Source organism: Ascaphus truei, unplaced genomic scaffold, assembly GCF_040206685.1.
Source record: "Ascaphus truei isolate aAscTru1 unplaced genomic scaffold, aAscTru1.hap1 HAP1_SCAFFOLD_435, whole genome shotgun sequence".
NCBI classification, from domain to species: domain Eukaryota; kingdom Metazoa; phylum Chordata; class Amphibia; order Anura; family Ascaphidae; genus Ascaphus; species Ascaphus truei.
Window position 1 is genome coordinate 313,532 of NW_027456766.1, and position 24,060 is coordinate 337,591.

The 24,060-nt window shown below is 41.3% G+C and overlaps 55 non-coding genes and 4 pseudogenes across 55 annotated transcripts; all 59 read right to left on the minus strand.

Moving 5' to 3' along the window:
- Positions 1-246: 246 nt before the first annotated feature.
- Positions 247-365, minus strand: LOC142484436 (5S ribosomal RNA). Its single transcript, XR_012797893.1, has one exon. It is a non-coding gene; the product is annotated as a 5S ribosomal RNA (ribosomal RNA).
- Positions 366-651: 286 nt separating this feature from the next.
- Positions 652-770, minus strand: LOC142484498 (5S ribosomal RNA). Its single transcript, XR_012797953.1, has one exon. It is a non-coding gene; the product is annotated as a 5S ribosomal RNA (ribosomal RNA).
- Positions 771-1,056: 286 nt separating this feature from the next.
- On the minus strand, positions 1,057-1,175 carry LOC142484216 (5S ribosomal RNA). The gene has a single exon (XR_012797713.1). It is a non-coding gene; the product is annotated as a 5S ribosomal RNA (ribosomal RNA).
- A 286-nt stretch (positions 1,176-1,461) lies between these two features.
- On the minus strand, positions 1,462-1,580 carry LOC142484184 (5S ribosomal RNA). The gene has a single exon (XR_012797682.1). It is a non-coding gene; the product is annotated as a 5S ribosomal RNA (ribosomal RNA).
- A 286-nt stretch (positions 1,581-1,866) lies between these two features.
- On the minus strand, positions 1,867-1,985 carry LOC142484279 (5S ribosomal RNA). The gene has a single exon (XR_012797773.1). It is a non-coding gene; the product is annotated as a 5S ribosomal RNA (ribosomal RNA).
- A 291-nt stretch (positions 1,986-2,276) lies between these two features.
- LOC142484499 (5S ribosomal RNA) lies at positions 2,277-2,395 on the minus strand. Its single transcript, XR_012797954.1, has one exon. It is a non-coding gene; the product is annotated as a 5S ribosomal RNA (ribosomal RNA).
- Positions 2,396-2,681: 286 nt separating this feature from the next.
- On the minus strand, positions 2,682-2,800 carry LOC142484500 (5S ribosomal RNA). The gene has a single exon (XR_012797955.1). It is a non-coding gene; the product is annotated as a 5S ribosomal RNA (ribosomal RNA).
- A 286-nt stretch (positions 2,801-3,086) lies between these two features.
- On the minus strand, positions 3,087-3,205 carry LOC142484437 (5S ribosomal RNA). Its single transcript, XR_012797894.1, has one exon. It is a non-coding gene; the product is annotated as a 5S ribosomal RNA (ribosomal RNA).
- A 286-nt stretch (positions 3,206-3,491) lies between these two features.
- On the minus strand, positions 3,492-3,610 carry LOC142484161 (5S ribosomal RNA). The gene has a single exon (XR_012797660.1). It is a non-coding gene; the product is annotated as a 5S ribosomal RNA (ribosomal RNA).
- A 291-nt stretch (positions 3,611-3,901) lies between these two features.
- LOC142484217 (5S ribosomal RNA) lies at positions 3,902-4,020 on the minus strand. The gene has a single exon (XR_012797714.1). It is a non-coding gene; the product is annotated as a 5S ribosomal RNA (ribosomal RNA).
- Positions 4,021-4,306: 286 nt separating this feature from the next.
- LOC142484438 (5S ribosomal RNA) lies at positions 4,307-4,425 on the minus strand. The gene has a single exon (XR_012797895.1). It is a non-coding gene; the product is annotated as a 5S ribosomal RNA (ribosomal RNA).
- A 286-nt stretch (positions 4,426-4,711) lies between these two features.
- On the minus strand, positions 4,712-4,830 carry LOC142484280 (5S ribosomal RNA). The gene has a single exon (XR_012797774.1). It is a non-coding gene; the product is annotated as a 5S ribosomal RNA (ribosomal RNA).
- A 287-nt stretch (positions 4,831-5,117) lies between these two features.
- On the minus strand, positions 5,118-5,236 carry LOC142484439 (5S ribosomal RNA). Its single transcript, XR_012797896.1, has one exon. It is a non-coding gene; the product is annotated as a 5S ribosomal RNA (ribosomal RNA).
- Positions 5,237-5,522: 286 nt separating this feature from the next.
- LOC142484321 (5S ribosomal RNA) lies at positions 5,523-5,641 on the minus strand (annotated as a pseudogene).
- Positions 5,642-5,927: 286 nt separating this feature from the next.
- LOC142484501 (5S ribosomal RNA) lies at positions 5,928-6,046 on the minus strand. Its single transcript, XR_012797956.1, has one exon. It is a non-coding gene; the product is annotated as a 5S ribosomal RNA (ribosomal RNA).
- Positions 6,047-6,332: 286 nt separating this feature from the next.
- Positions 6,333-6,451, minus strand: LOC142484440 (5S ribosomal RNA). The gene has a single exon (XR_012797897.1). It is a non-coding gene; the product is annotated as a 5S ribosomal RNA (ribosomal RNA).
- A 286-nt stretch (positions 6,452-6,737) lies between these two features.
- Positions 6,738-6,856, minus strand: LOC142484281 (5S ribosomal RNA). Its single transcript, XR_012797775.1, has one exon. It is a non-coding gene; the product is annotated as a 5S ribosomal RNA (ribosomal RNA).
- A 287-nt stretch (positions 6,857-7,143) lies between these two features.
- On the minus strand, positions 7,144-7,262 carry LOC142484442 (5S ribosomal RNA). Its single transcript, XR_012797899.1, has one exon. It is a non-coding gene; the product is annotated as a 5S ribosomal RNA (ribosomal RNA).
- A 286-nt stretch (positions 7,263-7,548) lies between these two features.
- LOC142484322 (5S ribosomal RNA) lies at positions 7,549-7,667 on the minus strand (annotated as a pseudogene).
- Positions 7,668-7,953: 286 nt separating this feature from the next.
- Positions 7,954-8,072, minus strand: LOC142484333 (5S ribosomal RNA; annotated as a pseudogene).
- Positions 8,073-8,359: 287 nt separating this feature from the next.
- On the minus strand, positions 8,360-8,488 carry LOC142484354 (5S ribosomal RNA; annotated as a pseudogene).
- Positions 8,489-8,774: 286 nt separating this feature from the next.
- On the minus strand, positions 8,775-8,893 carry LOC142484237 (5S ribosomal RNA). The gene has a single exon (XR_012797733.1). It is a non-coding gene; the product is annotated as a 5S ribosomal RNA (ribosomal RNA).
- A 286-nt stretch (positions 8,894-9,179) lies between these two features.
- Positions 9,180-9,298, minus strand: LOC142484443 (5S ribosomal RNA). Its single transcript, XR_012797900.1, has one exon. It is a non-coding gene; the product is annotated as a 5S ribosomal RNA (ribosomal RNA).
- A 286-nt stretch (positions 9,299-9,584) lies between these two features.
- Positions 9,585-9,703, minus strand: LOC142484694 (5S ribosomal RNA). The gene has a single exon (XR_012798142.1). It is a non-coding gene; the product is annotated as a 5S ribosomal RNA (ribosomal RNA).
- A 286-nt stretch (positions 9,704-9,989) lies between these two features.
- LOC142484444 (5S ribosomal RNA) lies at positions 9,990-10,108 on the minus strand. Its single transcript, XR_012797901.1, has one exon. It is a non-coding gene; the product is annotated as a 5S ribosomal RNA (ribosomal RNA).
- Positions 10,109-10,394: 286 nt separating this feature from the next.
- On the minus strand, positions 10,395-10,513 carry LOC142484445 (5S ribosomal RNA). Its single transcript, XR_012797902.1, has one exon. It is a non-coding gene; the product is annotated as a 5S ribosomal RNA (ribosomal RNA).
- Positions 10,514-10,799: 286 nt separating this feature from the next.
- LOC142484219 (5S ribosomal RNA) lies at positions 10,800-10,918 on the minus strand. The gene has a single exon (XR_012797716.1). It is a non-coding gene; the product is annotated as a 5S ribosomal RNA (ribosomal RNA).
- Positions 10,919-11,204: 286 nt separating this feature from the next.
- Positions 11,205-11,323, minus strand: LOC142484446 (5S ribosomal RNA). Its single transcript, XR_012797903.1, has one exon. It is a non-coding gene; the product is annotated as a 5S ribosomal RNA (ribosomal RNA).
- Positions 11,324-11,609: 286 nt separating this feature from the next.
- On the minus strand, positions 11,610-11,728 carry LOC142484449 (5S ribosomal RNA). Its single transcript, XR_012797905.1, has one exon. It is a non-coding gene; the product is annotated as a 5S ribosomal RNA (ribosomal RNA).
- Positions 11,729-12,014: 286 nt separating this feature from the next.
- Positions 12,015-12,133, minus strand: LOC142484220 (5S ribosomal RNA). The gene has a single exon (XR_012797717.1). It is a non-coding gene; the product is annotated as a 5S ribosomal RNA (ribosomal RNA).
- Positions 12,134-12,419: 286 nt separating this feature from the next.
- Positions 12,420-12,538, minus strand: LOC142484450 (5S ribosomal RNA). Its single transcript, XR_012797906.1, has one exon. It is a non-coding gene; the product is annotated as a 5S ribosomal RNA (ribosomal RNA).
- A 286-nt stretch (positions 12,539-12,824) lies between these two features.
- LOC142484162 (5S ribosomal RNA) lies at positions 12,825-12,943 on the minus strand. The gene has a single exon (XR_012797661.1). It is a non-coding gene; the product is annotated as a 5S ribosomal RNA (ribosomal RNA).
- A 291-nt stretch (positions 12,944-13,234) lies between these two features.
- Positions 13,235-13,353, minus strand: LOC142484238 (5S ribosomal RNA). The gene has a single exon (XR_012797734.1). It is a non-coding gene; the product is annotated as a 5S ribosomal RNA (ribosomal RNA).
- Positions 13,354-13,639: 286 nt separating this feature from the next.
- On the minus strand, positions 13,640-13,758 carry LOC142484451 (5S ribosomal RNA). The gene has a single exon (XR_012797907.1). It is a non-coding gene; the product is annotated as a 5S ribosomal RNA (ribosomal RNA).
- A 286-nt stretch (positions 13,759-14,044) lies between these two features.
- On the minus strand, positions 14,045-14,163 carry LOC142484239 (5S ribosomal RNA). Its single transcript, XR_012797735.1, has one exon. It is a non-coding gene; the product is annotated as a 5S ribosomal RNA (ribosomal RNA).
- A 286-nt stretch (positions 14,164-14,449) lies between these two features.
- Positions 14,450-14,568, minus strand: LOC142484452 (5S ribosomal RNA). Its single transcript, XR_012797908.1, has one exon. It is a non-coding gene; the product is annotated as a 5S ribosomal RNA (ribosomal RNA).
- Positions 14,569-14,854: 286 nt separating this feature from the next.
- Positions 14,855-14,973, minus strand: LOC142484221 (5S ribosomal RNA). The gene has a single exon (XR_012797718.1). It is a non-coding gene; the product is annotated as a 5S ribosomal RNA (ribosomal RNA).
- A 286-nt stretch (positions 14,974-15,259) lies between these two features.
- On the minus strand, positions 15,260-15,378 carry LOC142484453 (5S ribosomal RNA). The gene has a single exon (XR_012797909.1). It is a non-coding gene; the product is annotated as a 5S ribosomal RNA (ribosomal RNA).
- Positions 15,379-15,664: 286 nt separating this feature from the next.
- LOC142484454 (5S ribosomal RNA) lies at positions 15,665-15,783 on the minus strand. Its single transcript, XR_012797910.1, has one exon. It is a non-coding gene; the product is annotated as a 5S ribosomal RNA (ribosomal RNA).
- A 286-nt stretch (positions 15,784-16,069) lies between these two features.
- On the minus strand, positions 16,070-16,188 carry LOC142484222 (5S ribosomal RNA). The gene has a single exon (XR_012797719.1). It is a non-coding gene; the product is annotated as a 5S ribosomal RNA (ribosomal RNA).
- A 286-nt stretch (positions 16,189-16,474) lies between these two features.
- Positions 16,475-16,593, minus strand: LOC142484455 (5S ribosomal RNA). Its single transcript, XR_012797911.1, has one exon. It is a non-coding gene; the product is annotated as a 5S ribosomal RNA (ribosomal RNA).
- A 286-nt stretch (positions 16,594-16,879) lies between these two features.
- LOC142484163 (5S ribosomal RNA) lies at positions 16,880-16,998 on the minus strand. Its single transcript, XR_012797662.1, has one exon. It is a non-coding gene; the product is annotated as a 5S ribosomal RNA (ribosomal RNA).
- A 291-nt stretch (positions 16,999-17,289) lies between these two features.
- LOC142484240 (5S ribosomal RNA) lies at positions 17,290-17,408 on the minus strand. Its single transcript, XR_012797736.1, has one exon. It is a non-coding gene; the product is annotated as a 5S ribosomal RNA (ribosomal RNA).
- A 286-nt stretch (positions 17,409-17,694) lies between these two features.
- LOC142484456 (5S ribosomal RNA) lies at positions 17,695-17,813 on the minus strand. Its single transcript, XR_012797912.1, has one exon. It is a non-coding gene; the product is annotated as a 5S ribosomal RNA (ribosomal RNA).
- Positions 17,814-18,099: 286 nt separating this feature from the next.
- LOC142484243 (5S ribosomal RNA) lies at positions 18,100-18,218 on the minus strand. The gene has a single exon (XR_012797738.1). It is a non-coding gene; the product is annotated as a 5S ribosomal RNA (ribosomal RNA).
- A 286-nt stretch (positions 18,219-18,504) lies between these two features.
- On the minus strand, positions 18,505-18,623 carry LOC142484457 (5S ribosomal RNA). The gene has a single exon (XR_012797913.1). It is a non-coding gene; the product is annotated as a 5S ribosomal RNA (ribosomal RNA).
- A 286-nt stretch (positions 18,624-18,909) lies between these two features.
- Positions 18,910-19,028, minus strand: LOC142484695 (5S ribosomal RNA). Its single transcript, XR_012798143.1, has one exon. It is a non-coding gene; the product is annotated as a 5S ribosomal RNA (ribosomal RNA).
- Positions 19,029-19,314: 286 nt separating this feature from the next.
- Positions 19,315-19,433, minus strand: LOC142484458 (5S ribosomal RNA). Its single transcript, XR_012797914.1, has one exon. It is a non-coding gene; the product is annotated as a 5S ribosomal RNA (ribosomal RNA).
- A 286-nt stretch (positions 19,434-19,719) lies between these two features.
- On the minus strand, positions 19,720-19,838 carry LOC142484460 (5S ribosomal RNA). The gene has a single exon (XR_012797916.1). It is a non-coding gene; the product is annotated as a 5S ribosomal RNA (ribosomal RNA).
- A 286-nt stretch (positions 19,839-20,124) lies between these two features.
- On the minus strand, positions 20,125-20,243 carry LOC142484223 (5S ribosomal RNA). Its single transcript, XR_012797720.1, has one exon. It is a non-coding gene; the product is annotated as a 5S ribosomal RNA (ribosomal RNA).
- Positions 20,244-20,529: 286 nt separating this feature from the next.
- LOC142484461 (5S ribosomal RNA) lies at positions 20,530-20,648 on the minus strand. The gene has a single exon (XR_012797917.1). It is a non-coding gene; the product is annotated as a 5S ribosomal RNA (ribosomal RNA).
- A 286-nt stretch (positions 20,649-20,934) lies between these two features.
- On the minus strand, positions 20,935-21,053 carry LOC142484224 (5S ribosomal RNA). The gene has a single exon (XR_012797721.1). It is a non-coding gene; the product is annotated as a 5S ribosomal RNA (ribosomal RNA).
- A 286-nt stretch (positions 21,054-21,339) lies between these two features.
- On the minus strand, positions 21,340-21,458 carry LOC142484462 (5S ribosomal RNA). Its single transcript, XR_012797918.1, has one exon. It is a non-coding gene; the product is annotated as a 5S ribosomal RNA (ribosomal RNA).
- A 286-nt stretch (positions 21,459-21,744) lies between these two features.
- Positions 21,745-21,863, minus strand: LOC142484164 (5S ribosomal RNA). The gene has a single exon (XR_012797663.1). It is a non-coding gene; the product is annotated as a 5S ribosomal RNA (ribosomal RNA).
- A 291-nt stretch (positions 21,864-22,154) lies between these two features.
- Positions 22,155-22,273, minus strand: LOC142484244 (5S ribosomal RNA). The gene has a single exon (XR_012797739.1). It is a non-coding gene; the product is annotated as a 5S ribosomal RNA (ribosomal RNA).
- Positions 22,274-22,559: 286 nt separating this feature from the next.
- LOC142484463 (5S ribosomal RNA) lies at positions 22,560-22,678 on the minus strand. The gene has a single exon (XR_012797919.1). It is a non-coding gene; the product is annotated as a 5S ribosomal RNA (ribosomal RNA).
- A 286-nt stretch (positions 22,679-22,964) lies between these two features.
- Positions 22,965-23,083, minus strand: LOC142484696 (5S ribosomal RNA). Its single transcript, XR_012798144.1, has one exon. It is a non-coding gene; the product is annotated as a 5S ribosomal RNA (ribosomal RNA).
- Positions 23,084-23,369: 286 nt separating this feature from the next.
- Positions 23,370-23,488, minus strand: LOC142484464 (5S ribosomal RNA). The gene has a single exon (XR_012797920.1). It is a non-coding gene; the product is annotated as a 5S ribosomal RNA (ribosomal RNA).
- Positions 23,489-23,774: 286 nt separating this feature from the next.
- LOC142484465 (5S ribosomal RNA) lies at positions 23,775-23,893 on the minus strand. Its single transcript, XR_012797921.1, has one exon. It is a non-coding gene; the product is annotated as a 5S ribosomal RNA (ribosomal RNA).
- Positions 23,894-24,060: the final 167 nt, after the last annotated feature.

A 24,060-nucleotide genomic window follows, 5' to 3' on the forward strand; every position in this document is an offset into this window, starting at 1 on the left:
TTGAGCCTATATCTTGCTCCATGCATACACAGAGACTGAGAAAATGACAGGTGCACTCAAATGTACTATAGACGGAATTCTTGATGTCAGAATTCTATTTTGGAAGGTTGCATTGTGTTGAACTTTCAGAGGAAAAAACGATATATTTCTTTGCCACTGCGGGAAAAAAGTAGTAAAAAATGAAACATTTTCATTTGCTGCAAGGAATGCCATGTATATTTTCATTAGGGAAGCGAAAAATAAAAACACCCACAGCACCTGGTATTCCCAGGCAGTCTCCCAACCCAGTACTAATCAAGCCTCACCCTGCTTAGCTTCCGAGATCTGACGGGATCGGGCGCTTTCAAGGTAGTATGGCCGTAGGTGGAGATTGCTGTCTCATGATATCCTCTCATTCTTAAATCCATGAGCCTATATCTTGCTCCATGCATACACAGAGACTGAGAAAATGACAGGTGCACTCAAATGTACTATAGACGGAATTCTTGATGTCAGAATTCTATTTTGGAAGGTTGCATTGTGTTGAACTTTCTGAGGAAAAAACGATATATTTCTTTGCCACTGCGGGAAAAAAGTAGTAAAAAATGAAACATTTTCATTTGCTGCAAGGAATGCCATGTATATTTTCATTAGGGAAGCGAAAAATAAAAACACCCACAGCACCTGGTATTCCCAGGCAGTCTCCCAACACAGTACTAATCAAGCCTCACCCTGCTTAGCTTCCGAGATCTGACGGGATCGGGCGCTTTCAAGGTAGTATGGCCGTAGGTGGAGATTGCTGTCTCATGATATCCTCTCATTCTTAAATCCATGAGCCTATATGTTGCTCCATGCATACACAGAGACTGAGAAAATGACAGGTGCACTCAAATGTACTATAGACGGAATTCTTGATGTCAGAATTCTATTTTGGAAGGTTGCATTGTGTTGAACTTTCAGAGGAAAAAACGATATATTTCTTTGCCACTGCGGGAAAAAAGTAGTAAAAAATGAAACATTTTCATTTGCTGCAAGGAATGCCATGTATATTTTCATTAGGGAAGCGAAAAATAAAAATACCCACAGAACCTGGTATTCCCAGGCAGTCTCCCAACACAGTACTAATCAAGCCTCACCCTGCTTAGCTTCCGAGATCTGACGGGATCGGGCGCTTTCAAGGTAGTATGGCCGTAGGTGGAGATTGCTGTCTCATGATATCCTCTCATTCTTAAATCCTTGAGCCTATATCTTGCTCCATGCATACACAGAGACTGAGAAAATGACAGGTGCACTCAAATGTACTATAGACGGAATTCTTGATGTCAGAATTCTATTTTGGAAGGTTGCATTGTGTTGAACTTTCAGAGGAAAAAACGATATATTTCTTTGCCACTGCGGGAAAAAAGTAGTAAAAAATGAAACATTTTCATTTGCTGCAAGGAATGCCATGTATATTTTCATTAGGGAAGCAAAAAATAAAAACACCCACAGCACCTGGTATTCCCAGGCAGTCTCCCAACCCAGTACTAATCAAGCCTCACCCTGCTTAGCTTCCGAGATCTGACAGGATCGGGCGCTTTCAAGGTAGTATGGCCGTAGGTGGAGATTGCTGTCTCATGATATCCTCTCATTCTTAAATCCATGAGCCTATATCTTGCTCCATGCATACACAGAGACTGAGAAAATGTCAGGTGCACTCAAATGTACTATAGACGGAATTCTTGATGTCAGAATTCTATTTTGGAAGGTTGCATTGTGTTGAACTTTCTGAGGAAAAAACGATATATTTCTTTGCCACTGCGGGAAAAAAGTAGTACAAAATGAAACATTTTCATTTGCTGCAAGGAATGCCATGTATATTTTCATTAGGGAAGCGAAAAATAAAAACACCCACAGCACCTGGTATTCCCAGGCAGTCTCCCAACACAGTACTAATCAAGCTTCACCCTGCTTAGCTTCCGAGATCTGACGGGATCGGGCGCTTTCAAGGTAGTATGGCCGTAGGTGGAGATTGCTGTCTCATGATATCCTCTCATTCTTAAATCCATGAGCCTACAGTATATCTTGCTCCATGCATACACAGAGACTGAGAAAATGACAGGTGCACTCAAATGTACTATAGACGGAATTCTTGATGTCAGAATTCTATTTTGGAAGGTTGCATTGTGTTGTACTTTCAGAGGAAAAAACGATATATTTCTTTGCCACTGCGGGAAAAAAGTAGTAAAAAATGAAACATTTTCATTTGCTGCAAGGAATGCCATGTATATTTTCATTAGGGAAGCGAAAAATAAAAACACCCACAGCACCTGGTATTCCCAGGCAGTCTCCCAACACAGTACTAATCAAGCCTCACCCTGCTTAGCTTCCGAGATCTGACGGGATCGGGCGCTTTCAAGGTAGTATGGCCGTAGGTGGAGATTGTTGTCTCATGATATCCTCTCATTCTTAAATCCTTGAGCCTATATCTTGCTCCATGCATACACAGAGACTGAGAAAATGACAGGTGCACTCAAATGTACTATAGACGGAATTCTTGATGTCAGAATTCTATTTTGGAAGGTTGCATTGTGTTGAACTTTCTGAGGAAAAAACGATATATTTCTTTGCCACTGCGGGAAAAAAGTAGTAAAAAATGAAACATTTTCATTTGCTGCAAGGAATGCCATGTATATTTTCATTAGGGAAGCGAAAAATAAAAACACCCACAGCACCTGGTATTCCCAGGCAGTCTCCCAACACAGTACTAATCAAGCCTCACCCTGCTTAGCTTCCGAGATCTGACGGGATCGGGCGCTTTCAAGGTAGTATGGCCGTAGGTGGAGATTGTTGTCTCATGATATCCTCTCATTCTTAAATCCTTGAGCCTATATCTTGCTCCATGCATACACAGAGACTGAGAAAATGACAGGTGCACTCAAATGTACTATAGACGGAATTCTTGATGTCAGAATTCTATTTTGGAAGGTTGCATTGTGTTGAACTTTCAGAGGAAAAATCGATATATTTCTTTGCCACTGCGGGAAAAAAGTAGTAAAAAATGAAACATTTTCATTTGCTGCAAGGAATGCCATGTATATTTTCATTAGGGAAGCGAAAAATAAAAACACCCACAGCACCTGGTATTCCCAGGCAGTCTCCCAACCCAGTACTAATCAAGCCTCACCCTGCTTAGCTTCCGAGATCTGACGGGATCGGGCGCTTTCAAGGTAGTATGGCCGTAGGTGGAGATTGCTGTCTCATGATATCCTCTCATTCTTAAATCCATGAGCCTATATCTTGCTCCATGCATACACAGAGACTGAGAAAATGACAGGTGCACTCAAATGTACTATAGACGGAATTCTTGATGTCAGAATTCTATTTTGGAAGGTTGCATTGTGTTGAACTTTCTGAGGAAAAAACGATATATTTCTTTGCCACTGCGGGAAAAAAGTAGTAAAAAATGAAACATTTTCATTTGCTGCAAGGAATGCCATGTATATTTTCATTAGGGAAGCGAAAAATAAAAACACCCACAGCACCTGGTATTCCCAGGCAGTCTCCCAAAACAGTACTAATCAAGCCTCACCCTGCTTAGCTTCCGAGATCTGACGGGATCGGGCGCTTTCAAGGTAGTATGGCCGTAGGTGGAGATTGCTGTCTCATGATATCCTCTCATTCTTAAATCCATGAGCCTATACAGTATGTTGCTCCATGCATACACAGAGACTGAGAAAATGACAGGTGCACTCAAATGTACTATAGACGGAATTCTTGATGTCAGAATTCTATTTTGGAAGGTTGCATTGTGTTGAACTTTCAGAGGAAAAAACGATATATTTCTTTGCCACTGCGGGAAAAAAGTAGTAAAAAATGAAACATTTTCATTTGCTGCAAGGAATGCCATGTATATTTTCATTAGGGAAGCGAAAAATAAAAATACCCACAGAACCTGGTATTCCCAGGCAGTCTCCCAACACAGTACTAATCAAGCCTCACCCTGCTTAGCTTCCGAGATCTGACGGGATCGGGCGCTTTCAAGGTAGTATGGCCGTAGGTGGAGATTGTTGTCTCATGATATCCTCTCATTCTTAAATCCTTGAGCCTATATCTTGCTCCATGCATACACAGAGACTGAGAAAATGACAGGTGCACTCAAATGTACTATAGACGGAATTCTTGATGTCAGAATTCTATTTTGGAAGGTTGCATTGTGTTGAACTTTCAGAGGAAAAAACGATATATTTCTTTGCCACTGCGGGAAAAAAGTAGTAAAAAATGAAACATTTTCATTTGCTGCAAGGAATGCCATGTATATTTTCATTAGGGAAGCGAAAAATAAAAACACCCACAGCACCTGGTATTCCCAGGCAGTCTCCCAACCCAGTACTAATCAAGCCTCACCCTGCTTAGCTTCCGAGATCTGACGGGATCGGGCGCTTTCAAGGTAGTATGGCCGTAGGTGGAGATTGCTGTCTCATGATATCCTCTCATTCTTAAATCCATGAGCCTATATCTTGCTCCATGCATACACAGAGACTGAGAAAATGACAGGTGCACTCAAATGTACTATAGACGGAATTCTTGATGTCAGAATTCTATTTTGGAAGGTTGCATTGTGTTGAACTTTCTGAGGAAAAAACGATATATTTCTTTGCCACTGCGGGAAAAAAGTAGTAAAAAATGAAACATTTTCATTTGCTGCAAGGAATGCCATGTATATTTTCATTAGGGAAGCGAAAAATAAAAACACCCACAGCACCTGGTATTCCCAGGCAGTCTCCCAACACAGTACTAATCAAGCCTCACCCTGCTTAGCTTCCGAGATCTGACGGGATCGGGCGCTTTCAAGGTAGTATGTCTGTAGGTGGAGATTCCTGTCTCATGATATCCTCTCATTCTTAAATCCATGAGCCTATATCTTGCTCCATGCATACACAGAGACTGAGAAAATGACAGGTGTACTCAAATGTACTATAGACGGAATTCTTGATGTCAGAATTCTATTTTGGAAGGTTGCATCGTGTTGAACTTTCAGAGGAAAAAACGATATATTTCTTTGCCACTGCGGGAAAAAAGTAAAAAAAAAAGGAAACATTTTCATTTGCTGCAAGGAATGCCATGTATATTTTCATTAGGGAAGCGAAAAATAAAAACACCCACAGCACCTGGTATTCCCAGGCAGTCTCCCAACCCAGTACTAATCAAGCCTCACCCTGCTTAGCTTCCGAGATCTGACGGGATCGGGCGCTTTCAAGGTAGTATGGCCGTAGGTGGAGATTGCTGTCTCATGATATCCTCTCATTCTTAAATCCATGAGCCTATATCTTGCTCCATGCATACACAGAGACTGAGAAAATGACAGGTGCACTCAAATGTACTATAGACGGAATTCTTGATGTCAGAATTCTATTTTGGAAGGTTGCATTGTGTTGAACTTTCAGAGGAAAAAACGATATATTTCTTTGCCACTGCGGGAAAAAAGTAGTAAAAAATGAAACATTTTCATTTGCTGCAAGGAATGCCATGTATATTTTCATTAGGGAAGCGAAAAATAAAAACACCCACAGCACCTGGTATTCCCAGGCAGTCTCCCAACCCAGTACTAATCAAGCCTCACCCTGCTTAGCTTCCGAGATTTGACGGGATCGGGCGCTTTCAAGGTAGTATGGCCACAGGTGGAGATTGCTGTCTCATGATATCCTCTCATTCTTAAATCCATGAGCCTATATCTTGCTCCATGCATATACAGAGACTGAGAAAATGACAGGTGCACTCAAATGTACTATAGACGGAATTCTTGATGTCAGAATTCTATTTTGGAAGGTTGCATTGTTTTGAACTTTCAGAGGAAAAAACGATATATTTCTTTGCCACTGCGGGAAAAAAGTAGTAAAAAATGAAACATTTTCATTTGCTGCAAGGAATGGCATGTATATTTTCATTAGGGAAGCGAAAAATAAAAACACCCACAGCACCTGGTATTCCCAGGCAGTCTCCCAACACAGTACTAATCAAGCCTCACCCTGCTTAGCTTCCGAGATCTGACGGGATCGGGCGCTTTCAAGGTAGTATGGCCGTAGGTGGAGATTGTTGTCTCATGATATCCTCTCATTCTTAAATCCTTGAGCCTATATCTTGCTCCATGCATACACAGAGACTGAGAAAATGACAGGTGCACTCAAATGTACTATAGACGGAATTCTTGATGTCAGAATTCTATTTTGGAAGGTTGCATTGTGTTGAACTTTCAGAGGAAAAAACGATATATTTCTTTGCCACTGCGGGAAAAAAGTAGTAAAAAATGAAACATTTTCATTTGCTGCAAGGAATGCCATGTATATTTTCATTAGGGAAGCGAAAAATAAAAACACCCACAGCACCTGGTATTCCCAGGCAGTCTCCCAACCCAGTACTAATCAAGCCTCACCCTGCTTAGCTTCCGAGATCTGACGGGATCGGGCGCTTTCAAGGTAGTATGGCCGTAGGTGGAGATTGCTGTCTCATGATATCCTCTCATTCTTAAATCCATGAGCCTATATCTTGCTCCATGCATACACAGAGACTGAGAAAATGACAGGTGCACTCAAATGTACTATAGACGGAATTCTTGATGTCAGAATTCTATTTTGGAAGGTTGCATTGTGTTGAACTTTCTGAGGAAAAAACGATATATTTCTTTGCCACTGCGGGAAAAAAGTAGTAAAAAATGAAACATTTTCATTTGCTGCAAGGAATGCCATGTATATTTTCATTAGGGAAGCGAAAAATAAAAACACCCACAGCACCTGGTATTCCCAGGCAGTCTCCCAACACAGTACTAATCAAGCCTCACCCTGCTTAGCTTCCGAGATCTGACGGGATCGGGCGCTTTCAAGGTAGTATGTCTGTAGGTGGAGATTCCTGTCTCATGATATCCTCTCATTCTTAAATCCATGAGCCTATATCTTGCTCCATGCATACACAGAGACTGAGAAAATGACAGGTGTACTCAAATGTACTATAGACGGAATTCTTGATGTCAGAATTCTATTTTGGAAGGTTGCATCGTGTTGAACTTTCAGAGGAAAAAACGATATATTTCTTTGCCACTGCGGGAAAAAAGTAAAAAAAAAAGGAAACATTTTCATTTGCTGCAAGGAATGCCATGTATATTTTCATTAGGGAAGCGAAAAATAAAAACACCCACAGCACCTGGTATTCCCAGGCAGTCTCCCAACCCAGTACTAATCAAGCCTCACCCTGCTTAGCTTCCGAGATCTGACGGGATCGGGCGCTTTCAAGGTAGTATGGCCGTAGGTGGAGATTGCTGTCTCATGATATCCTCTCATTCTTAAATCCATGAGCCTATATCTTGCTCCATGCATACACAGAGACTGAGAAAATGACAGGTGCACTCAAATGTACTATAGACGGAATTCTTGATGTCAGAATTCTATTTTGGAAGGTTGCATTGTGTTGAACTTTCAGAGGAAAAAACGATATATTTCTTTGCCACTGCGGGAAAAAAGTAGTAAAAAATGAAACATTTTCATTTGCTGCAAGGAATGCCATGTATATTTTCATTAGGGAAGCGAAAAATAAAAACACCCACAGCACCTGGTATTCCCAGGCAGTCTCCCAACCCAGTACTAATCAAGCCTCACCCTGCTTAGCTTCCGAGATTTGACGGGATCGGGCGCTTTCAAGGTAGTATGGCCACAGGTGGAGATTGCTGTCTCATGATATCCTCTCATTCTTAAATCCATGAGCCTATATCTTGCTCCATGCATATACAGAGACTGAGAAAATGACAGGTGCACTCAAATGTACTATAGACGGAATTCTTGATGTCAGAATTCTATTTTGGAAGGTTGCATTGTTTTGAACTTTCAGAGGAAAAAACGATATATTTCTTTGCCACTGCGGGAAAAAAGTAGTAAAAAATGAAACATTTTCATTTGCTGCAAGGAATGGCATGTATATTTTCATTAGGGAAGCGAAAAATAAAAACACCCACAGCACCTGGTATTCCCAGGCAGTCTCCCAACACAGTACTAATCAAGCTTCACCCTGCTTAGCTTCCGAGATCTGACGGGATCGGGCGCTTTCAAGAAAGTATGGCCGTAGATGGAGATTGCTGTCTCATGATATCCTCTCATTCTTAAATCCATGAGTCTATATCTTGCTCCATGCATACACAGAGACTGAGAAAATGACAGGTGTACTCAAATGTACTATAGACGGAATTCTTGATGTCAGAATTCTATTTTGGAAGGTTGCATTGTGTTGAACTTTCTGAGGAAAAAAACTATATATTTCTTTGCCACTGCGGGAAAAAAGTAGTAAAAAATTAAACATTTTCATTTGCTGCAAGGAATGGCATATATATTTTCATTAGGGAAGCGAAAAATAAAAACACCCACAGCACCTGGTATTCCCAGGTAGTCTCAGGTAGTCTCCCAACCCAGTACTAATCAAGCCTCACCCTGCTTAGCTTCCGAGATCTGACGGGATCGGGCGCTTTCAAGAAAGTATGGCCGTAGATGGAGATTGCTGTCTCATGATATCCTCTCATTCTTAAATCCATGAGTCTATATCTTGCTCCATGCATACACAGAGACTGAGAAAATGACAGGTGTACTCAAATGTACTATAGACGGAATTCTTGATGTCAGAATTCTATTTTGGAAGGTTGCATTGTGTTGAACTTTCAGAGGAAAAAACGATATATTTCTTTGCCACTGCGGGAAAAAAGTAGCAAGAAATGAAACATTTTCATTTGCTGCAAGGAATGCCATGTATATTTTCATTAGGGAAGCGAAAAATAAAAACACCCACAGCACCTGGTATTCCCAGGCAGTCTCCCAACACAGTACTAATCAAGCCTCACCCTGCTTAGCTTCCGAGATCTGACGGGATCGGGGGCTTTCAAGGTAGTATGGCCGTAGTTGGAGATTGTTGTCTCATGATATCCTCTCATTCTAAAATCCTTGAGCCTATATCTTGCTCCATGCATACACAGAGACTGAGAAAATGACAGGTGCACTCAAATGTACTATAGACGGAATTCTTGATGTCAGAATTCTATTTTGGAAGGTTGCATTGTGTTGAACTTTCAGAGGAAAAAACGATATATTTCTTTGCCACTGCGGGAAAAAAGTAGTAAAAAATGAAACATTTTCATTTGCTGCAAGGAATGCCATGTATATTTTCATTAGGGAAGCGAAAAATAAAAACACCCACAGCACCTGGTATTCCCAGGCAGTCTCCCAACCCAGTACTAATCAAGCCTCACCCTGCTTAGCTTCCGAGATCTGACGGGATCGGGCGCTTTCAAGGTAGTATGGCCGTAGGTGGAGATTGCTGTCTCATGATATCCTCTCATTCTTAAATCCATGAGCCTATATCTTGCTCCATGCATACACAGAGACTGAGAAAATGACAGGTGCACTCAAATGTACTATAGACGGAATTCTTGATGTCAGAATTCTATTTTGGAAGGTTGCATTGTGTTGAACTTTCAGAGGAAAAAACGATATATTTCTTTGCCACTGCGGGAAAAAAGTAGTAAAAAATGAAACATTTTCATTTGCTGCAAGGAATGCCATGTATATTTTCATTAGGGAAGCGAAAAATAAAAACACCCACAGCACCTGGTATTCCAAGGCAGTCTCCCAACCCAGTACTAATCAAGCCTCACCCTGCTTAGCTTCCGAGATCTGACGGGATCGGGCGCTTTCAAGGTAGTATGGCCGTAGGTGGAGATTGCTGTCTCATGATATCCTCTCATTCTTAAATCCATGAGCCTATATCTTGCTCCATGCATACACAGAGACTGAGAAAATGACAGGTGCACTCAAATGTACTATAGACGGAATTCTTGATGTCAGAATTCTATTTTGGAAGGTTGCATTGTGTTGAACTTTCAGAGGAAAAAACGATATATTTCTTTGCCACTGCGGGAAAAAAGTAGTAAAAAATGAAACATTTTCATTTGCTGCAAGGAATGCCATGTATATTTTCATTAGGGAAGCGAAAAATAAAAACACCCACAGCACCTGGTATTCCCAGGCAGTCTCCCAACCCAGTACTAATCAAGCCTCACCCTGCTTAGCTTCCGAGATCTGACGGGATCGGGCGCTTTCAAGGTAGTATGGCCGTAGGTGGAGATTGCTGTCTCATGATATCCTCTCATTCTTAAATCCATGAGCCTATATCTTGCTCCATGCATACACAGAGACTGAGAAAATGACAGGTGCACTCAAATGTACTATAGACGGAATTCTTGATGTCAGAATTCTATTTTGGAAGGTTGCATTGTGTTGAACTTTCAGAGGAAAAAACGATATATTTCTTTGCCACTGCGGGAAAAAAGTAGTAAAAAATGAAACATTTTCATTTGCTGCAAGGAATGCCATGTATATTTTCATTAGGGAAGCGAAAAATAAAAACACCCACAGCACCTGGTATTCCCAGGCAGTCTCCCAACCCAGTACTAATCAAGCCTCACCCTGCTTAGCTTCCGAGATCTGACGGGATCGGGCGCTTTCAAGGTAGTATGGCCGTAGGTGGAGATTGCTGTCTCATGATATCCTCTCATTCTTAAATCCATGAGCCTATATCTTGCTCCATGCATACACAGAGACTGAGAAAATGACAGGTGCACTCAAATGTACTATAGACGGAATTCTTGATGTCAGAATTCTATTTTGGAAGGTTGCATTGTGTTGAACTTTCAGAGGAAAAAACGATATATTTCTTTGCCACTGCGGGAAAAAAGTAGTAAAAAATGAAACATTTTCATTTGCTGCAAGGAATGCCATGTATATTTTCATTAGGGAAGCGAAAAATAAAAATACCCACAGAACCTGGTATTCCCAGGCAGTCTCCCAACACAGTACTAATCAAGCCTCACCCTGCTTAGCTTCCGAGATCTGACGGGATCGGGCGCTTTCAAGGTAGTATGGCCGTAGGTGGAGATTGTTGTCTCATGATATCCTCTCATTCTTAAATCCTTGAGCCTATATCTTGCTCCATGCATACACAGAGACTGAGAAAATGACAGGTGCACTCAAATGTACTATAGACGGAATTCTTGATGTCAGAATTCTATTTTGGAAGGTTGCATTGTGTTGAACTTTCAGAGGAAAAAACGATATATTTCTTTGCCACTGCGGGAAAAAAGTAGTAAAAAATGAAACATTTTCATTTGCTGCAAGGAATGCCATGTATATTTTCATTAGGGAAGCGAAAAATAAAAACACCCACAGCACCTGGTATTCCCAGGCAGTCTCCCAACCCAGTACTAATCAAGCCTCACCCTGCTTAGCTTCCGAGATCTGACGGGATCGGGCGCTTTCAAGGTAGTATGGCCGTAGGTGGAGATTGCTGTCTCATGATATCCTCTCATTCTTAAATCCATGAGCCTATATCTTGCTCCATGCATACACAGAGACTGAGAAAATGACAGGTGCACTCAAATGTACTATAGACGGAATTCTTGATGTCAGAATTCTATTTTGGAAGGTTGCATTGTGTTGAACTTTCAGAGGAAAAAACGATATATTTCTTTGCCACTGCGGGAAAAAAGTAGTAAAAAATGAAACATTTTCATTTGCTGCAAGGAATGCCATGTATATTTTCATTAGGGAAGCGAAAAATAAAAACACCCACAGCACCTGGTATTCCCAGGCAGTCTCCCAACCCAGTACTAATCAAGCCTCACCCTGCTTAGCTTCCGAGATCTGACGGGATCGGGCGCTTTCAAGGTAGTATGGCCGTAGGTGGAGATTGCTGTCTCATGATATCCTCTCATTCTTAAATCCATGAGCCTATATCTTGCTCCATGCATACACAGAGACTGAGAAAATGACAGGTGCACTCAAATGTACTATAGACGGAATTCTTGATGTCAGAATTCTATTTTGGAAGGTTGCATTGTGTTGAACTTTCAGAGGAAAAAACGATATATTTCTTTGCCACTGCGGGAAAAAAGTAGTAAAAAATGAAACATTTTCATTTGCTGCAAGGAATGCCATGTATATTTTCATTAGGGAAGCGAAAAATAAAAATACCCACAGAACCTGGTATTCCCAGGCAGTCTCCCAACACAGTACTAATCAAGCCTCACCCTGCTTAGCTTCCGAGATCTGACGGGATCGGGCGCTTTCAAGGTAGTATGGCCGTAGGTGGAGATTGTTGTCTCATGATATCCTCTCATTCTTAAATCCTTGAGCCTATATCTTGCTCCATGCATACACAGAGACTGAGAAAATGACAGGTGCACTCAAATGTACTATAGACGGAATTCTTGATGTCAGAATTCTATTTTGGAAGGTTGCATTGTGTTGAACTTTCAGAGGAAAAAACGATATATTTCTTTGCCACTGCGGGAAAAAAGTAGTAAAAAATGAAACATTTTCATTTGCTGCAAGGAATGCCATGTATATTTTCATTAGGGAAGCGAAAAATAAAAACACCCACAGCACCTGGTATTCCCAGGCAGTCTCCCAACCCAGTACTAATCAAGCCTCACCCTGCTTAGCTTCCGAGATCTGACGGGATCGGGCGCTTTCAAGGTAGTATGGCCGTAGGTGGAGATTGCTGTCTCATGATATCCTCTCATTCTTAAATCCATGAGCCTATATCTTGCTCCATGCATACACAGAGACTGAGAAAATGACAGGTGCACTCAAATGTACTATAGACGGAATTCTTGATGTCAGAATTCTATTTTGGAAGGTTGCATTGTGTTGAACTTTCTGAGGAAAAAACGATATATTTCTTTGCCACTGCGGGAAAAAAGTAGTAAAAAATGAAACATTTTCATTTGCTGCAAGGAATGCCATGTATATTTTCATTAGGGAAGCGAAAAATAAAAACACCCACAGCACCTGGTATTCCCAGGCAGTCTCCCAAAACAGTACTAATCAAGCCTCACCCTGCTTAGCTTCCGAGATCTGACGGGATCGGGCGCTTTCAAGGTAGTATGGCCGTAGGTGGAGATTGCTGTCTCATGATATCCTCTCATTCTTAAATCCATGAGCCTATACAGTATGTTGCTCCATGCATACACAGAGACTGAGAAAATGACAGGTGCACTCAAATGTACTATAGACGGAATTCTTGATGTCAGAATTCTATTTTGGAAGGTTGCATTGTGTTGAACTTTCAGAGGAAAAAACGATATATTTCTTTGCCACTGCGGGAAAAAAGTAGCAAGAAATGAAACATTTTCATTTGCTGCAAGGAATGCCATGTATATTTTCATTAGGGAAGCGAAAAATAAAAACACCCACAGCACCTGGTATTCCCAGGCAGTCTCCCAACACAGTACTAATCAAGCCTCACCCTGCTTAGCTTCCGAGATCTGACGGGATCGGGGGCTTTCAAGGTAGTATGGCCGTAGTTGGAGATTGTTGTCTCATGATATCCTCTCATTCTAAAATCCTTGAGCCTATATCTTGCTCCATGCATACACAGAGACTGAGAAAATGACAGGTGCACTCAAATGTACTATAGACGGAATTCTTGATGTCAGAATTCTATTTTGGAAGGTTGCATTGTGTTGAACTTTCAGAGGAAAAAACGATATATTTCTTTGCCACTGCGGGAAAAAAGTAGTAAAAAATGAAACATTTTCATTTGCTGCAAGGAATGCCATGTATATTTTCATTAGGGAAGCGAAAAATAAAAACACCCACAGCACCTGGTATTCCCAGGCAGTCTCCCAACCCAGTACTAATCAAGCCTCACCCTGCTTAGCTTCCGAGATCTGACGGGATCGGGCGCTTTCAAGGTAGTATGGCCGTAGGTGGAGATTGCTGTCTCATGATATCCTCTCATTCTTAAATCCATGAGTCTATATCTTGCTCCATGCATACACAGAGACTGAGAAAATGACAGGTGTACTCAAATGTACTATAGACGGAATTCTTGATGTCAGAATTCTATTTTGGAAGGTTGCATTGTGTTGAACTTTCAGAGGAAAAAACGATATATTTCTTTGCCACTGCGGGAAAAAAGTAGCAAGAAATGAAACATTTTCATTTGCTGCAAGGAATGCCATGTATATTTTCATTAGGGAAGCGAAAAATAAAAACACCCACAGCACCTGGTATTCCCAGGCAGTCTCCCAACACAGTACTAATCAAGCCTCACCCTGCTTAGCTTCCGAGATCTGACGGGATCGGGGGCTTTCAAGGTAGTATGGCCGTAGTTGGAGATTGTTGTCTCATGATATCCTCTCATTCTAAAATCCTTGAGCCTATATCTTGCTCCATGCATACACAGAGACTGAGAAAATGACAGGTGCACTCAAATGTACTATAGACGGAATTCTTGATGTCAGAATTCTATTTTGGAAGGTTGCATTGTGTTGAACTTTCAGAGGAAAAAACGATATATTTCTTTGCCACTGCGGGAAAAAAGTAGTAAAAAATGAAACATTTTCATTTGCTGCAAGGAATGCCATGTATATTTTCATTAGGGAAGCGAAAAATAAAAACACCCACAGCACCTGGTATTCCCAGGCAGTCTCCCAACCCAGTACTAATCAAGCCTCACCCTGCTTAGCTTCCGAGATCTGACGGGATCGGGCGCTTTCAAGGTAGTATGGCCGTAGGTGGAGATTGCTGTCTCATGATATCCTCTCATTCTTAAATCCATGAGCCTATATCTTGCTCCATGCATACACAGAGACTGAGAAAATGACAGGTGCACTCAAATGTACTATAGACGGAATTCTTGATGTCAGAATTCTATTTTGGAAGGTTGCATTGTGTTGAACTTTCAGAGGAAAAAACGATATATTTCTTTGCCACTGCGGGAAAAAAGTAGTAAAAAATGAAACATTTTCATTTGCTGCAAGGAATGCCATGTATATTTTCATTAGGGAAGCGAAAAATAAAAATACCCACAGAACCTGGTATTCCCAGGCAGTCTCCCAACACAGTACTAATCAAGCCTCACCCTGCTTAGCTTCCGAGATCTGACGGGATCGGGCGCTTTCAAGGTAGTATGGCCGTAGGTGGAGATTGTTGTCTCATGATATCCTCTCATTCTTAAATCCTTGAGCCTATATCTTGCTCCATGCATACACAGAGACTGAGAAAATGACAGGTGCACTCAAATGTACTATAGACGGAATTCTTGATGTCAGAATTCTATTTTGGAAGGTTGCATTGTGTTGAACTTTCAGAGGAAAAAACGATATATTTCTTTGCCACTGCGGGAAAAAAGTAGTAAAAAATGAAACATTTTCATTTGCTGCAAGGAATGCCATGTATATTTTCATTAGGGAAGCGAAAAATAAAAACACCCACAGCACCTGGTATTCCCAGGCAGTCTCCCAACCCAGTACTAATCAAGCCTCACCCTGCTTAGCTTCCGAGATCTGACGGGATCGGGCGCTTTCAAGGTAGTATGGCCGTAGGTGGAGATTGCTGTCTCATGATATCCTCTCATTCTTAAATCCATGAGCCTATATCTTGCTCCATGCATACACAGAGACTGAGAAAATGACAGGTGCACTCAAATGTACTATAGACGGAATTCTTGATGTCAGAATTCTATTTTGGAAGGTTGCATTGTGTTGAACTTTCAGAGGAAAAAACGATATATTTCTTTGCCACTGCGGGAAAAAAGTAGTAAAAAATGAAACATTTTCATTTGCTGCAAGGAATGCCATGTATATTTTCATTAGGGAAGCGAAAAATAAAAACACCCACAGCACCTGGTATTCCCAGGCAGTCTCCCAACCCAGTACTAATCAAGCCTCACCCTGCTTAGCTTCCGAGATCTGACGGGATCGGGCGCTTTCAAGGTAGTATGGCCGTAGGTGGAGATTGCTGTCTCATGATATCCTCTCATTCTTAAATCCATGAGCCTATATCTTGCTCCATGCATACACAGAGACTGAGAAAATGACAGGTGCACTCAAATGTACTATAGACGGAATTCTTGATGTCAGAATTCTATTTTGGAAGGTTGCATTGTGTTGAACTTTCAGAGGAAAAAACGATATATTTCTTTGCCACTGCGGGAAAAAAGTAGTAAAAAATGAAACATTTTCATTTGCTGCAAGGAATGCCATGTATATTTTCATTAGGGAAGCGAAAAATAAAAATACCCACAGAACCTGGTATTCCCAGGCAGTCTCCCAACACAGTACTAATCAAGCCTCACCCTGCTTAGCTTCCGAGATCTGACGGGATCGGGCGCTTTCAAGGTAGTATGGCCGTAGGTGGAGATTGTTGTCTCATGATATCCTCTCATTCTTAAATCCTTGAGCCTATATCTTGCTCCATGCATACACAGAGACTGAGAAAATGACAGGTGCACTCAAATGTACTATAGACGGAATTCTTGATGTCAGAATTCTATTTTGGAAGGTTGCATTGTGTTGAACTTTCAGAGGAAAAAACGATATATTTCTTTGCCACTGCGGGAAAAAAGTAGTAAAAAATGAAACATTTTCATTTGCTGCAAGGAATGCCATGTATATTTTCATTAGGGAAGCGAAAAATAAAAACACCCACAGCACCTGGTATTCCCAGGCAGTCTCCCAACCCAGTACTAATCAAGCCTCACCCTGCTTAGCTTCCGAGATCTGACGGGATCGGGCGCTTTCAAGGTAGTATGGCCGTAGGTGGAGATTGCTGTCTCATGATATCCTCTCATTCTTAAATCCATGAGCCTATATCTTGCTCCATGCATACACAGAGACTGAGAAAATGACAGGTGCACTCAAATGTACTATAGACGGAATTCTTGATGTCAGAATTCTATTTTGGAAGGTTGCATTGTGTTGAACTTTCTGAGGAAAAAACGATATATTTCTTTGCCACTGCGGGAAAAAAGTAGTAAAAAATGAAACATTTTCATTTGCTGCAAGGAATGCCATGTATATTTTCATTAGGGAAGCGAAAAATAAAAACACCCACAGCACCTGGTATTCCCAGGCAGTCTCCCAAAACAGTACTAATCAAGCCTCACCCTGCTTAGCTTCCGAGATCTGACGGGATCGGGCGCTTTCAAGGTAGTATGGCCGTAGGTGGAGATTGCTGTCTCATGATATCCTCTCATTCTTAAATCCATGAGCCTATACAGTATGTTGCTCCATGCATACACAGAGACTGAGAAAATGACAGGTGCACTCAAATGTACTATAGACGGAATTCTTGATGTCAGAATTCTATTTTGGAAGGTTGCATTGTGTTGAACTTTCAGAGGAAAAAACGATATATTTCTTTGCCACTGCGGGAAAAAAGTAGCAAGAAATGAAACATTTTCATTTGCTGCAAGGAATGCCATGTATATTTTCATTAGGGAAGCGAAAAATAAAAACACCCACAGCACCTGGTATTCCCAGGCAGTCTCCCAACACAGTACTAATCAAGCCTCACCCTGCTTAGCTTCCGAGATCTGACGGGATCGGGGGCTTTCAAGGTAGTATGGCCGTAGTTGGAGATTGTTGTCTCATGATATCCTCTCATTCTAAAATCCTTGAGCCTATATCTTGCTCCATGCATACACAGAGACTGAGAAAATGACAGGTGCACTCAAATGTACTATAGACGGAATTCTTGATGTCAGAATTCTATTTTGGAAGGTTGCATTGTGTTGAACTTTCAGAGGAAAAAACGATATATTTCTTTGCCACTGCGGGAAAAAAGTAGTAAAAAATGAAACATTTTCATTTGCTGCAAGGAATGCCATGTATATTTTCATTAGGGAAGCGAAAAATAAAAACACCCACAGCACCTGGTATTCCCAGGCAGTCTCCCAACCCAGTACTAATCAAGCCTCACCCTGCTTAGCTTCCGAGATCTGACGGGATCGGGCGCTTTCAAGGTAGTATGGCCGTAGGTGGAGATTGCTGTCTCATGATATCCTCTCATTCTTAAATCCATGAGTCTATATCTTGCTCCATGCATACACAGAGACTGAGAAAATGACAGGTGTACTCAAATGTACTATAGACGGAATTCTTGATGTCAGAATTCTATTTTGGAAGGTTGCATTGTGTTGAACTTTCAGAGGAAAAAACGATATATTTCTTTGCCACTGCGGGAAAAAAGTAGCAAGAAATGAAACATTTTCATTTGCTGCAAGGAATGCCATGTATATTTTCATTAGGGAAGCGAAAAATAAAAACACCCACAGCACCTGGTATTCCCAGGCAGTCTCCCAACACAGTACTAATCAAGCCTCACCCTGCTTAGCTTCCGAGATCTGACGGGATCGGGGGCTTTCAAGGTAGTATGGCCGTAGTTGGAGATTGTTGTCTCATGATATCCTCTCATTCTAAAATCCTTGAGCCTATATCTTGCTCCATGCATACACAGAGACTGAGAAAATGACAGGTGCACTCAAATGTACTATAGACGGAATTCTTGATGTCAGAATTCTATTTTGGAAGGTTGCATTGTGTTGAACTTTCAGAGGAAAAAACGATATATTTCTTTGCCACTGCGGGAAAAAAGTAGTAAAAAATGAAACATTTTCATTTGCTGCAAGGAATGCCATGTATATTTTCATTAGGGAAGCGAAAAATAAAAACACCCACAGCACCTGGTATTCCCAGGCAGTCTCCCAACCCAGTACTAATCAAGCCTCACCCTGCTTAGCTTCCGAGATCTGACGGGATCGGGCGCTTTCAAGGTAGTATGGCCGTAGGTGGAGATTGCTGTCTCATGATATCCTCTCATTCTTAAATCCATGAGCCTATATCTTGCTCCATGCATACACAGAGACTGAGAAAATGACAGGTGCACTCAAATGTACTATAGACGGAATTCTTGATGTCAGAATTCTATTTTGGAAGGTTGCATTGTGTTGAACTTTCAGAGGAAAAAACGATATATTTCTTTGCCACTGCGGGAAAAAAGTAGTAAAAAATGAAACATTTTCATTTGCTGCAAGGAATGCCATGTATATTTTCATTAGGGAAGCGAAAAATAAAAACACCCACAGCACCTGGTATTCCAAGGCAGTCTCCCAACCCAGTACTAATCAAGCCTCACCCTGCTTAGCTTCCGAGATCTGACGGGATCGGGCGCTTTCAAGGTAGTATGGCCGTAGGTGGAGATTGCTGTCTCATGATATCCTCTCATTCTTAAATCCATGAGCCTATATCTTGCTCCATGCATACACAGAGACTGAGAAAATGACAGGTGCACTCAAATGTACTATAGACGGAATTCTTGATGTCAGAATTCTATTTTGGAAGGTTGCATTGTGTTGAACTTTCAGAGGAAAAAACGATATATTTCTTTGCCACTGCGGGAAAAAAGTAGTAAAAAATGAAACATTTTCATTTGCTGCAAGGAATGCCATGTATATTTTCATTAGGGAAGCGAAAAATAAAAACACCCACAGCACCTGGTATTCCCAGGCAGTCTCCCAACCCAGTACTAATCAAGCCTCACCCTGCTTAGCTTCCGAGATCTGACGGGATCGGGCGCTTTCAAGGTAGTATGGCCGTAGGTGGAGATTGCTGTCTCATGATATCCTCTCATTCTTAAATCCATGAGCCTATATCTTGCTCCATGCATACACAGAGACTGAGAAAATGACAGGTGCACTCAAATGTACTATAGACGGAATTCTTGATGTCAGAATTCTATTTTGGAAGGTTGCATTGTGTTGAACTTTCAGAGGAAAAAACGATATATTTCTTTGCCACTGCGGGAAAAAAGTAGTAAAAAATGAAACATTTTCATTTGCTGCAAGGAATGCCATGTATATTTTCATTAGGGAAGCGAAAAATAAAAACACCCACAGCACCTGGTATTCCCAGGCAGTCTCCCAACCCAGTACTAATCAAGCCTCACCCTGCTTAGCTTCCGAGATCTGACGGGATCGGGCGCTTTCAAGGTAGTATGGCCGTAGGTGGAGATTGCTGTCTCATGATATCCTCTCATTCTTAAATCCATGAGCCTATATCTTGCTCCATGCATACACAGAGACTGAGAAAATGACAGGTGCACTCAAATGTACTATAGACGGAATTCTTGATGTCAGAATTCTATTTTGGAAGGTTGCATTGTGTTGAACTTTCAGAGGAAAAAACGATATATTTCTTTGCCACTGCGGGAAAAAAGTAGTAAAAAATGAAACATTTTCATTTGCTGCAAGGAATGCCATGTATATTTTCATTAGGGAAGCGAAAAATAAAAATACCCACAGAACCTGGTATTCCCAGGCAGTCTCCCAACACAGTACTAATCAAGCCTCACCCTGCTTAGCTTCCGAGATCTGACGGGATCGGGCGCTTTCAAGGTAGTATGGCCGTAGGTGGAGATTGTTGTCTCATGATATCCTCTCATTCTTAAATCCTTGAGCCTATATCTTGCTCCATGCATACACAGAGACTGAGAAAATGACAGGTGCACTCAAATGTACTATAGACGGAATTCTTGATGTCAGAATTCTATTTTGGAAGGTTGCATTGTGTTGAACTTTCAGAGGAAAAAACGATATATTTCTTTGCCACTGCGGGAAAAAAGTAGTAAAAAATGAAACATTTTCATTTGCTGCAAGGAATGCCATGTATATTTTCATTAGGGAAGCGAAAAATAAAAACACCCACAGCACCTGGTATTCCCAGGCAGTCTCCCAACCCAGTACTAATCAAGCCTCACCCTGCTTAGCTTCCGAGATCTGACGGGATCGGGCGCTTTCAAGGTAGTATGGCCGTAGGTGGAGATTGCTGTCTCATGATATCCTCTCATTCTTAAATCCATGAGCCTATATCTTGCTCCATGCATACACAGAGACTGAGAAAATGACAGGTGCACTCAAATGTACTATAGACGGAATTCTTGATGTCAGAATTCTATTTTGGAAGGTTGCATTGTGTTGAACTTTCAGAGGAAAAAACGATATATTTCTTTGCCACTGCGGGAAAAAAGTAGTAAAAAATGAAACATTTTCATTTGCTGCAAGGAATGCCATGTATATTTTCATTAGGGAAGCGAAAAATAAAAATACCCACAGAACCTGGTATTCCCAGGCAGTCTCCCAACACAGTACTAATCAAGCCTCACCCTGCTTAGCTTCCGAGATCTGACGGGATCGGGCGCTTTCAAGGTAGTATGGCCGTAGGTGGAGATTGTTGTCTCATGATATCCTCTCATTCTTAAATCCTTGAGCCTATATCTTGCTCCATGCATACACAGAGACTGAGAAAATGACAGGTGCACTCAAATGTACTATAGACGGAATTCTTGATGTCAGAATTCTATTTTGGAAGGTTGCATTGTGTTGAACTTTCAGAGGAAAAAACGATATATTTCTTTGCCACTGCGGGAAAAAAGTAGTAAAAAATGAAACATTTTCATTTGCTGCAAGGAATGCCATGTATATTTTCATTAGGGAAGCGAAAAATAAAAACACCCACAGCACCTGGTATTCCCAGGCAGTCTCCCAACCCAGTACTAATCAAGCCTCACCCTGCTTAGCTTCCGAGATCTGACGGGATCGGGCGCTTTCAAGGTAGTATGGCCGTAGGTGGAGATTGCTGTCTCATGATATCCTCTCATTCTTAAATCCATGAGCCTATATCTTGCTCCATGCATACACAGAGACTGAGAAAATGACAGGTGCACTCAAATGTACTATAGACGGAATTCTTGATGTCAGAATTCTATTTTGGAAGGTTGCATTGTGTTGAACTTTCTGAGGAAAAAACGATATATTTCTTTGCCACTGCGGGAAAAAAGTAGTAAAAAATGAAACATTTTCATTTGCTGCAAGGAATGCCATGTATATTTTCATTAGGGAAGCGAAAAATAAAAACACCCACAGCACCTGGTATTCCCAGGCAGTCTCCCAAAACAGTACTAATCAAGCCTCACCCTGCTTAGCTTCCGAGATCTGACGGGATCGGGCGCTTTCAAGGTAGTATGGCCGTAGGTGGAGATTGCTGTCTCATGATATCCTCTCATTCTTAAATCCATGAGCCTATACAGTATGTTGCTCCATGCATACACAGAGACTGAGAAAATGACAGGTGCACTCAAATGTACTATAGACGGAATTCTTGATGTCAGAATTCTATTTTGGAAGGTTGCATTGTGTTGAACTTTCAGAGGAAAAAACGATATATTTCTTTGCCACTGCGGGAAAAAAGTAGCAAGAAATGAAACATTTTCATTTGCTGCAAGGAATGCCATGTATATTTTCATTAGGGAAGCGAAAAATAAAAACACCCACAGCACCTGGTATTCCCAGGCAGTCTCCCAACACAGTACTAATCAAGCCTCACCCTGCTTAGCTTCCGAGATCTGACGGGATCGGGGGCTTTCAAGGTAGTATGGCCGTAGTTGGAGATTGTTGTCTCATGATATCCTCTCATTCTAAAATCCTTGAGCCTATATCTTGCTCCATGCATACACAGAGACTGAGAAAATGACAGGTGCACTCAAATGTACTATAGACGGAATTCTTGATGTCAGAATTCTATTTTGGAAGGTTGCATTGTGTTGAACTTTCAGAGGAAAAAACGATATATTTCTTTGCCACTGCGGGAAAAAAGTAGTAAAAAATGAAACATTTTCATTTGCTGCAAGGAATGCCATGTATATTTTCATTAGGGAAGCGAAAAATAAAAACACCCACAGCACCTGGTATTCCCAGGCAGTCTCCCAACCCAGTACTAATCAAGCCTCACCCTGCTTAGCTTCCGAGATCTGACGGGATCGGGCGCTTTCAAGGTAGTATGGCCGTAGGTGGAGATTGCTGTCTCATGATATCCTCTCATTCTTAAATCCATGAGCCTATATCTTGCTCCATGCATACACAGAGACTGAGAAAATGACAGGTGCACTCAAATGTACTATAGACGGAATTCTTGATGTCAGAATTCTATTTTGGAAGGTTGCATTGTGTTGAACTTTCAGAGGAAAAAACGATATATTTCTTTGCCACTGCGGGAAAAAAGTAGTAAAAAATGAAACATTTTCATTTGCTGCAAGGAATGCCATGTATATTTTCATTAGGGAAGCGAAAAATAAAAACACCCACAGCACCTGGTATTCCAAGGCAGTCTCCCAACCCAGTACTAATCAAGCCTCACCCTGCTTAGCTTCCGAGATCTGACGGGATCGGGCGCTTTCAAGGTAGTATGGCCGTAGGTGGAGATTGCTGTCTCATGATATCCTCTCATTCTTAAATCCATGAGCCTATATCTTGCTCCATGCATACACAGAGACTGAGAAAATGACAGGTGCACTCAAATGTACTATAGACGGAATTCTTGATGTCAGAATTCTATTTTGGAAGGTTGCATTGTGTTGAACTTTCAGAGGAAAAAACGATATATTTCTTTGCCACTGCGGGAAAAAAGTAGTAAAAAATGAAACATTTTCATTTGCTGCAAGGAATGCCATGTATATTTTCATTAGGGAAGCGAAAAATAAAAACACCCACAGCACCTGGTATTCCCAGGCAGTCTCCCAACCCAGTACTAATCAAGCCTCACCCTGCTTAGCTTCCGAGATCTGACGGGATCGGGCGCTTTCAAGGTAGTATGGCCGTAGGTGGAGATTGCTGTCTCATGATATCCTCTCATTCTTAAATCCATGAGCCTATATCTTGCTCCATGCATACACAGAGACTGAGAAAATGACAGGTGCACTCAAATGTACTATAGACGGAATTCTTGATGTCAGAATTCTATTTTGGAAGGTTGCATTGTGTTGAACTTTCAGAGGAAAAAACGATATATTTCTTTGCCACTGCGGGAAAAAAGTAGTAAAAAATGAAACATTTTCATTTGCTGCAAGGAATGCCATGTATATTTTCATTAGGGAAGCGAAAAATAAAAACACCCACAGCACCTGGTATTCCCAGGCAGTCTCCCAACCCAGTACTAATCAAGCCTCACCCTGCTTAGCTTCCGAGATCTGACGGGATCGGGCGCTTTCAAGGTAGTATGGCCGTAGGTGGAGATTGCTGTCTCATGATATCCTCTCATTCTTAAATCCATGAGCCTATATCTTGCTCCATGCATACACAGAGACTGAGAAAATGACAGGTGCACTCAAATGTACTATAGACGGAATTCTTGATGTCAGAATTCTATTTTGGAAGGTTGCATTGTGTTGAACTTTC